The following is a 9,863-nucleotide window of genomic DNA, read 5'->3' as shown; positions in this document are numbered from 1 at the left end:
CCGCTTAGGAAAAGGCGGTGGAGGATAGATATGTTTCTCCCTTGTATTACCCTTAGGAGGAGTGTGCTCAACAGTAGTCTTCCTTGGTTCCACTTCTACTTCCCCTGCTCTACTTCTTTTTCAGCCCCAGCTTCTTCAGTCAATGTTTGAGTTTGTTCGGGATTCACAACCTTTCCAGACCTTAAAGTGATTGCCTTTACCTTTTCCTTAGCTTCCCTCTTTCCTGGCACTTCAATGTCACTAGGTAGTGTACCAGGCTGACGATTTAGCAAGGCATTGGCAATTTACCCAATTTGATTTCCAAGGTCTTGATAGAAGCATCTTGACTCTTGCACATAAGCTTCAACTCCTCCAATTTAGATTTTTCATTAGCTTGTTGTAGCTGAAGTTGTTGTCTTGGTGCATATTGCGGTTGCTGAAAACAAGGGGGGTTATACTGCTTAGCTGGATACTGCTGATAAGGCTGTTGAACTGCATTCTGAGCGTTGCTCCAACTGAAATTAGGATGATTGTGGTTGTTGGGATGATAAGTGGATGGCACATGTTGCTGCGAGCGCTGAAAGTTGCTCATGAACTGAGCTGATTTACTATAAATTGTGCATTGATCAGTCTCATGGGCACCAGCACAAAGCTCACAGACACTAGCGATTTGATTAACCACATAATTAGCCAAAGTATCCACCTTCATCGTCAAAGCCTTAAGTTGGGCAGCTATAGAAGTTGCTGCATATAACTCCAGAATTCTTGCTACTTTTCCCTGAGTCAGTCTCTGGGACGGATTCTGGTATTCATTAACAGCCATCAGTTCAATCAATTCATAAGCTTCATTGTAGTTCTTAGCCCACAAGGCTCCTCCTGATGCTACTTTAAGCATTGGTCTAGAAGTAGCACCCAATCCATTGTAGAAACAATTAATAATCATCCAATCATGCATGCCATGGTGTGGGCACTTCCTCAGTATCTCCTTATATCGATCCCAAGCCTCACACAGAGATTCTCCATTTGCTGAGCAAACTGAGTAAGAGCATTCCTGATTGCAGCAGTCTTCGTCATAGGGAAGAATTTAGTGAGAAACTTTTGAGCAAGATCTTCCCAAGTAGTGATAGACCCTGCTTGTAGAGAATGTAACCAGCACTTAGCTTTATCCCTCAGAGAGAATGGGAAGAGTCGCAGCTTGATAGCATCTTCAATCACATCATTGAACTTGAAAGTATTGCAGATCTCGATGAAATCCCTGATGTGCATGTTGGGGTCTTTAGTACGAGAACCCCCAAACTGAACTGAGTTATGTATCACCTGAATAGTGCTTGACTTGATCTCAAAAGTGTTAGCCCTGATGGTTGTCCTGATGATGCTTGACTGAATGTCATTGATCTTAGGCTGAGATTAGTCCATCAAAGCCTTAGGATTTTCTGCTTGATCACCCATCTCTACTAAAACTGGTTCCTCGACTTTCTTTTCTTCATCTACCTTCTTTTCTTCTTCAAAAACTTCCTTTCGAACCACCACAACTTCTTACTCGGCTTTATCCAGTGTTCTCTTACGAGTACGCGAACGCGTATGCATACACCCACGCTAGAGTACCTGAAATAAGACAAGGAAACAAATAAGTAACAATGTCTGAGTCAATGAACTTTAACGCTCACTGATGGAAAACACATAAACTAAAAATTAACATTGCAGTCCCCGGCAGCGGCGCCAAAAACTTATTAGTCGCTAAACACGCGCTAATATTACACACAAGTATACGCGTTCGTAAGTAGTATAAGATATAAATCAGATTTATTCCCACATAGACTGACTTGGTATTTAATTAATTTATTCACTTAAGCAACAATGTATGGTTAATATTCAATGCTAAGACGATAACAAATTGAGGTTGTTTATAACTAAGAATTAAACTAACAATTATAACTAAGGGAATGAGATTGATTGACTTAATATATATGACAAACATGGGATTTTAACTTCATTAAATACTTCATTCAATAGCCTTTTCATTCTTAACCTTAGCATGTAATGGTGATGACACTAATCAGATAACACGAAACTGATAAACACCAACTTTCGTTGCACGAATACCATACTACCAGACATCCACAAAATAGATAGAAGCTGAATAGACACCATTTTTCTTGAGACCCTATATATCTATAGAATTTGACAACATAACGGTTTAAGCACAAGTTATCTATCTTGATTACATAGGGCAAGTAAGATGGTTAAAATTACCCAAGAATCATGCATAACAATAACATATGAACCTATGCTAGCATGGCAAGTTCTAAATCCTTAAATTCACTTTCGGTTCATTAAGAATTGACACACTATCTTATAAGTTCGCGACACTCATAAAACGAATACGCACAACCAATACTACGTTATCATACAATCACCACACACTAAGGCATCGAAACAAATCAACCAAAGAAATCCATAAATAAATCCGCTAGACCCCACGATAACGATTAGCCCATAATCGGACTCATCATCAATGTGGGTTCCGATGAAAGTATGGTGTAATAAACGTAGTCTTTATAATGAATAATCAAACAAAGTTAACACAAGAGTATAAGTTCAACAAAATAAGAAACGAGCATCCAAGATTACAACTTAAAACAAAGATTCACAAGAATAAACTAGATCGTCTTCGCCTTTGTTGAATTGTGCTATAGGTCTCTTGACGTCTTCTTCTTAGCTCTGATATGTCTCTGACTTGATATCTTATGAAAAACGACCTAAAGTTGTTTATATAACAGCCCCATGTAATGTAGAAGTCTTTCTCTCAAAAGCCAAGTAGAAACATGATTCTACTATCCCGACACGGCGCGGCCGCGTGCTTGATCAGCGCGGGCGCGCTGGCTCTATGATGTTTGGGCGCGGCCGCGCGCTTGATCAGCGTGGACGTTCTGGGCTTCTGTCAAAACTTTGACTTCTTATTTTTCTTGCAGTTTTGAGTCGGTCTTTGCGAGCTTTATTCCTTAGACACTATCCTAACACCATATTAGCATCAAATCAATGCTAATTTACATGATTCTCAGATTAATGCCTAAAATGCAAAAATACTAAAAAACACATTAAAACACCAATAACTTGAGTACAAATAAACCAATTCAAAGCTTTACGGAGCGTAATAAAGTGTCATAAATGCCACTCAACAAGCATCACCCTCCAACTTATACACAGCTAACCTGACCTTCTGAATCTAATCATAACCCAGTGCATCAAAAATCTTCTCGAGATGAACAATCCAATTTTCAGCATCAATAGGAGTCGGTGTTGAACTAAAAGAGACTGGTTTCTGCTTCACAAACCTCTCCAACCATACAAACGGCTCCAGCTGATGGCCCTGACCGTTCTGATTCTGATTCTCATTGCCATTCTGATTTCCTTGTCCATTCTGATTTCCCTCGCCATTCTAATTCCCTTGTCCATTCTGATTTTCCTCGCCATTCTGATTTCCTTGGTTTTCCAAAGCCTACTGTACAGCCTGAGCCACTGCTTGCCCTATCATGTCAGTAAGCTGAGCAGGGTCAATGTGAAAAGGATCATGTCTAAGAGGCATCTACAATAGAAGATAGCGAACGAATGAAGATTACGAGAATAAATATGATGAAGCAGTTACAAGCAGATTTCAAAATGATGAAGTATGATGAAATGATAAAGAGCAGAATGAAACGATATTAAATGGAGCACCCATCCTTTCGTCTACCCAAACTCACAGGTCAACCTAAGTAGGTTTTCTACAAGAAGGAACCTAGGCCCTGATGACATCTCTCTAACACCCCCTTTTTATAATAAAAGGAGATATTATTTAAAATCCATAAACTTGCAAACAAAGCACTAATATATTTCTAAATAATAATTAAATAGTCTAAAAATCTTCAAAAATAATATTCAAACTGTCTAAACCAAATATATAAATGCTGAATCTCTAAATAACTAAATCTCGATAATAATAAAGTCATAAACCCCAATCAACGAAATGGGGTAACTCTCCATAACATAATCCCAGATTCCCCTAAGCACCTGCCAGAAAAAAATACGGCATGAGCCAAACGCCCAGTACGGATTTGGAATACAATTTATAAAATAAAATCAGAAATGAAGATTTCACAATTTATAATAAAACAATAATTTTAAAGAAAACAAGTATGGTTGAAATAACGAGGGGTTAGGATATTTCATACCGAGATCAGAACAGATACAAATACACACATTATAGGGTACCTAATGCGTGCAACAAAATGGATAACGTGTACGGCAGATACAACATCACCATAAATCAAATCACAAATCAAACTCTGGGTGCACCCACATGTCCTGAACAAATATCAAATGTGCAAAAGCTCCTCCCAAGAGCTAACAGAAGGATAAAAGCCCATAAACATAGAAGCCTAAAGAAAAGCCCAAGATCTGGAACATTCCAGAATACTCTTGAGAATTCTGGGGAGTTCTAAGAAAGTATATATATATATATAAATAGAATTTGGAAAAATATAGGCCCAATTCATGGCCCAAATCCAAATAGAATTTGGGAAAATAGAGGCCCAATTCATGGCCCAAATTCAAATAGAATTTGGAAAAACAGAGGCCCAATTCATGGCCCAAATCCAAATAGAATTTGGAAAAACAGAGGCCCAATTCATGGCCCAAATCTAAATAGAATTTGGAAAAACATACGCCCAATTCAAGGCCCAAATCCAAATAGGATTTGGAAAAATTAAGGCCCAAACGACTAGGATTTAGGTCGAATTCCTAGACGTGAATCCTAGTCATTTGTGTTCGAACAGGAGCCAAGAAATGGCCAAAAATACGACCAAGATCCAGGTCGTTTAAACGACTAGGATTTAGGTCAAATTCCTGGTCGTTTGAATTCGAACAGGAGCCAGGATTAGACCAAAAGTTCGACCATTATCCAGGTCGTTCAAACGACTAGGATCCAGGTCGAATTCCTGGTCGTGGATCCTTATCGTTTGTATTCGACCAAACTCCAGGAGCTGGCCATAAATTCGATCAGAATCCAGGTCGTTTCAACGACTAGGATCCTGGTCGAAAAAAGCTGAAAAATAGGAAATTCCAGGCAATTGTAAATGTTTACAAAAATTAGGGAAAATCCAAAAAATTAAGGAATAATTTCCAGAAATTGTGGAAAATTACTGTAAAATTCCTGTAAATTAAGGAACAATTTCCAGAAATTGTGAAAAATTACTTGAAAATTCCTGTAAATTAAGGATAAATACCAGTAATTAAGGGAAAATTCATGTAAATTAAGGATAAATCCCAGAAATTAAGGAAAAATCCTGTAAATTAAGGATAAATCCCAGAAATTAAGGAAAAATTTCTAGAAATAGGGATAAGGTAAGAAAATAATAGGGGAGTCCCAATAAAAATCTTGAAGCCTTGAAAAAGGCAAAGATCGTTGTAAACGTGTAGGTCGCTCCACACTTTACGTTAAAAATGATACCCTGTAAGGGATTAAGTGAGCTTAACTTCAGCGAAATCTAAAAATGATTTTCCAGAAGTTGGGGGGCAAATGATAGGGATAAAATTAACCTTAATTATGACATAAATGTTACATTTATTATATTTGATTTGGATTACGAATAAGGCCCATTAGAATAAGGCCATATGTATGACATTTAGACCAAGAAGGATAACACATTGGTCAGGCGCAAGAAGATTAATACATTGATCAGGCCTGGTGGAACAAAGAAGGCCCAATAACCCTGAATATTGATTAATTTTGTAATTAATTAATAAGGGACAAATCAATTGATTAGTAAAGTCCAAATAAGGACACAATTGCTTGGAAAGTGGCCTCTAAGAAATCTCATACGATAAGGAATCAACTTCCTATATTATAAGACTCCGAAATTCATTCTAATTCTCAGACTTGCCCACTAAGTGTCCTAAATCAAATCTGATTCAAGGTCTTCCACACCTATATAAAGGGTCTCACCCCCATCAAATTAGAACTACGTTTTTTGACTTGATCCTTGACAATCAGCAAAAAACGTAGACATCTTGGTAAGGTAGATTGAGTCACGGAATACAAGAGTAGTCAAATCAAGTCTCGAAGCTCACGAGCCCTAATAATAAATACATCAATTAATACACCCTAGTTTTCTATTCATAATAGTACGATTTGCGTGAAGCGTGCAGTTGGTTTTTAAATTTTTGTAATTCTTCGATGCCACAACATACACCGCTGAAATGCAACCAAAAATAGGGTCGTCCTGTCATATTTTCGTTTTCCCAACCAGTTTTTTTTGCTGCTTTCATTTTTGGATTTTTTCATAAATATCGAAGTTTTAAAAAGTTTTTGCAAAAATATTATTATTATTTGTTAAAAATATTTGCAAAAATATTTGTAACCATTTTTACAAACACATTTGCAACTTGAAATTATAAAAAAAAACAAAAATACTTTCTTTAAATTGCAACCATATTTGCAATATAAAATATAACCCTAAATGCAACCTAAAACAGTTAAACTATTTACACTAAATTGCAACCTATTATGCATTATCGTATTTTTGTAAATATTTTCTAAGTAAAATAGTATTTTTGCAATTTTTTCAAAGGTTAGTAAAATTGCAAATAATTTTATAAAAAAATAGTATTTTTGTAACTTCCCTTCATTTTTCTAGTTAAATTCTAAGGGGTTATTTACTTACCGTTTTTTTTTAATTTTCATTTTCCCAATTTTTTTAAAAAAATTAAATTTTTTTTATTTTTATGAAAATTATTAAAAATTGAGAAAATACGTTTCAAATTAGCTTATATAAAAAGGTAGGAAAAATATATATGAACACTTCTGAATTTAGAATATATAATTACTTTATGTAATTAATGAATAATAGTAAACAATAATATTGTCAACAAAAATTATATTATGAAAACTTGTTTTTAAATTATTTAATTATATTTATATAGTTTTCAATATTTGTATTATATATATCATCTTTTATGTACTATTATGTTAACAATTTATTTGCGACTATTTCATTAATATAAATTTTTTAAATTTTATGCGAGTTTGTTTTGTCTTTATTTTAAAATAAATGTATTAATATTAATAATATTAATTATATTACTATAAAATAATATTCATATATTCATGTACAATTCATAAAAAATAATAAATTTATAACGTGGTGAAAATGGCGAGTTTAAGGTGTTCTCTGTTTTATTACATTAGAAAATAATAAAAAGTTGTTTTTCATAATTTTTTCAATCCTAGTTATAAATCAGAAAATCGTGTTTTCCATTTTCTAGCTTTTATTTTAGAAAATATGCAAATTGAACATATATTTAACTTTTTTAATTTAAAAAAAATGGAAAATCTGTGAAATAAACAACCCTTAAATATTTATATTGAAGTGCCATTTGCAACAGACCTGGTAAAATGGGTCTGAATCCGAAGATTCGAACCGAAATCTACAGAACCGAGATCCGATCGGAAAATCGAATCATATAATCCGATAATTATCCAAAAATTAAATTAAACCGAACCGAAAATTATCTGAATCGAAAATTTAACCGAAAATGATCTGAAATACTAGATCTGATTATAAATTGAAACCGAATAAAACTGAATCATATATTATCCGAAGCGAATTTGATTCTAAATAAACAAAATTCATACTTAAAAGTATTTTATATTCGTTATAATATAATTATTTAATTATAATATTATGTAAAAGTACATCATATAATATTAAAGGTACTACATTTAATAAAAATATATCTTTTAAGTCTTACAAAATTAAAAAATAAAAAATTTATGATCCGAAAATATCCGAACCGAATTTAATCTGAACAAATTTTTGTCTGATTTTTATCCAAATTTCATTCGATTTTAATCTAAATTAGACATGAACTCAATCACGTCATATTCGATCCGAATGATCTCCAATTATATTATAATCCGAAAATGAAACCAATTTAAAATTGATCTTATCTAAAATCGATCTAGTTATCCCATTTGTATGTTACGAGTGTATTATCATATGATTCCTTAGTTGTTTATTCAAAACGTTATCAGTCGGTTTACTTTAAATTTTAAAAATATCCTAGAAGTGTAATAAAAATGCTGTGTAGGCAGCAGGAGGGCCTATAAGAACAAAGCCAATGATATTGTAAAAAAAAGGTGCACCTATTACTATAATTTATAATGAAAAAGTGATTTTTGGTGCTAAAATGACACCACATCTTTAATGATTGGTTTTATATTTAACAAAATTGTTTCAAATTTAATTAAATTTTTTATTTATGTATATAAAAAAATTTCACTTTTATTTTTTCTCTATTTTCCTCTCTTTTTGTAACTCGTTTGTAGTGTGATGAATATAGCATAGTGCTATATTTTATGCTATATTTAACACAAATTATAAAACCGTTCTATTTTAGAATACTGTTTATATTACCATTGAATTATTAAAATTCACATTTTATGCTATATTATAAATATAGATATATATAGCACATCATTTAACGCCCCATTAAACATACTCTCAGGTGTATCAGGGCGTATAGTCACCATTCTCATGCTATTTAATAGTAGTCTCTAAAGATAGTGACATTTCTGATACCGTAGAGGATGGATTAGCACTTGCGCTCTAGTGTACACAACGACATCATTTCTGCTCAACTTAGATTTGTACGAAGAAACTAGTATTTCCAAGTTTCTCCAGGATTGTTTTACGTTATTTTTCGACACGTTTTTCAATACCTGTTTAAAGTATACTTTTATATTTTTCTTTAATTTTATTTTCTGAATAAAAAATTTATGATTAAATTTTTATTCAAAAAAAAAATGTCACTATAAAACTATATTTTATAGAAGTATCAAAATACGTGTAAATAGTGTCCAGTTGAATACTTAATTCTAGGGATGGGCATTCCTCGTCACCGATTACCTAACCGTTCGGAAGGGATTTAGAGAATTTTTTGGTTCTGGAAAGGGAATAGAAAAAATTATTAAAAACATTTAGGGAAATAATTATTAAAAATTATTTTCCGATTTCAAACTCCGATTATTATATTTAATATAAATAAATAATAATTTAGATGTGTATTAAATAAAATATTATGAATAAAAAAATGTAAACACACTTTTAAAATTTATTTTTATTATATGATTTTTATAATAGAATATGATTTAATAAAAAATATTTTAATACTATCTTTATTAGAAATACATTTCAATTTGAATTATTATCTAAAATATGATATTAAATTTAAAAAATAATTATGTTTCATGATTTTATAATTTTTTATTGAAAATGAATTAAATACATATTAAGTTATTTAGTTAAAAAAAATATTAGAATCCCCGATTACTAGGGAAGATCCTCTTTTCTCCGTCAGGGGCGGGGATTGAAGAGTAAAATAGTTTATGTTTAGGAATCAGGTCAGGTTCGGGAAATGAATTAGGATTCAGGTTCGGGAAATGAATTAGGATTCGGGGATCGGGGACAAGGATAACACTAATTGACATGCTCATTCATACTTGAATCCGCCAAAAAATCGAAAACAATTCCTATACGGTACAACTTATATAAATTAATAATTTCGGGACTTGTAAAATTTATTAATTTAATGAAATTACTTGAATTGAATTATTCTTTCATTAAATTATTTCATAAGTAAATCTGATTTGACACATTTATCACAAAATAAAAAAATTAAAATTTTAAAAATTACACGACCAGCTCCAATAAGGCAATAAACAGCATGCATCAGCCAGCCTCCGTCCCAACATAATAACAGAAGCAGAAGGGTTGCAAAGATTTGGCAGCATTTAATAATAAATAGTGATAGAGGTAACAGATATATCTACAATAAAAAAAATGTCT

The 9,863-nt window shown here is 32.6% G+C and overlaps 1 non-coding gene across 1 annotated transcript; it reads left to right on the top strand.

Annotated features, from left to right (window-relative positions):
* Positions 1-932: 932 nt before the first annotated feature.
* Positions 933-1,038, top strand: LOC141694716 (small nucleolar RNA R71). Its single transcript, XR_012564001.1, has one exon. It is a non-coding gene; the product is annotated as a small nucleolar RNA R71 (small nucleolar RNA).
* Positions 1,039-9,863: the final 8,825 nt, after the last annotated feature.

The sequence above is a fragment of the Apium graveolens genome, chromosome 10, assembly GCF_009905375.1.
Source record: "Apium graveolens cultivar Ventura chromosome 10, ASM990537v1, whole genome shotgun sequence".
In the NCBI taxonomy this organism is placed as follows: Eukaryota; Viridiplantae; Streptophyta; class Magnoliopsida; order Apiales; family Apiaceae; genus Apium; species Apium graveolens.
Note: the sequence above shows the minus strand (reverse complement) of the source record. Positions and strands in the feature narration are given on the sequence as shown.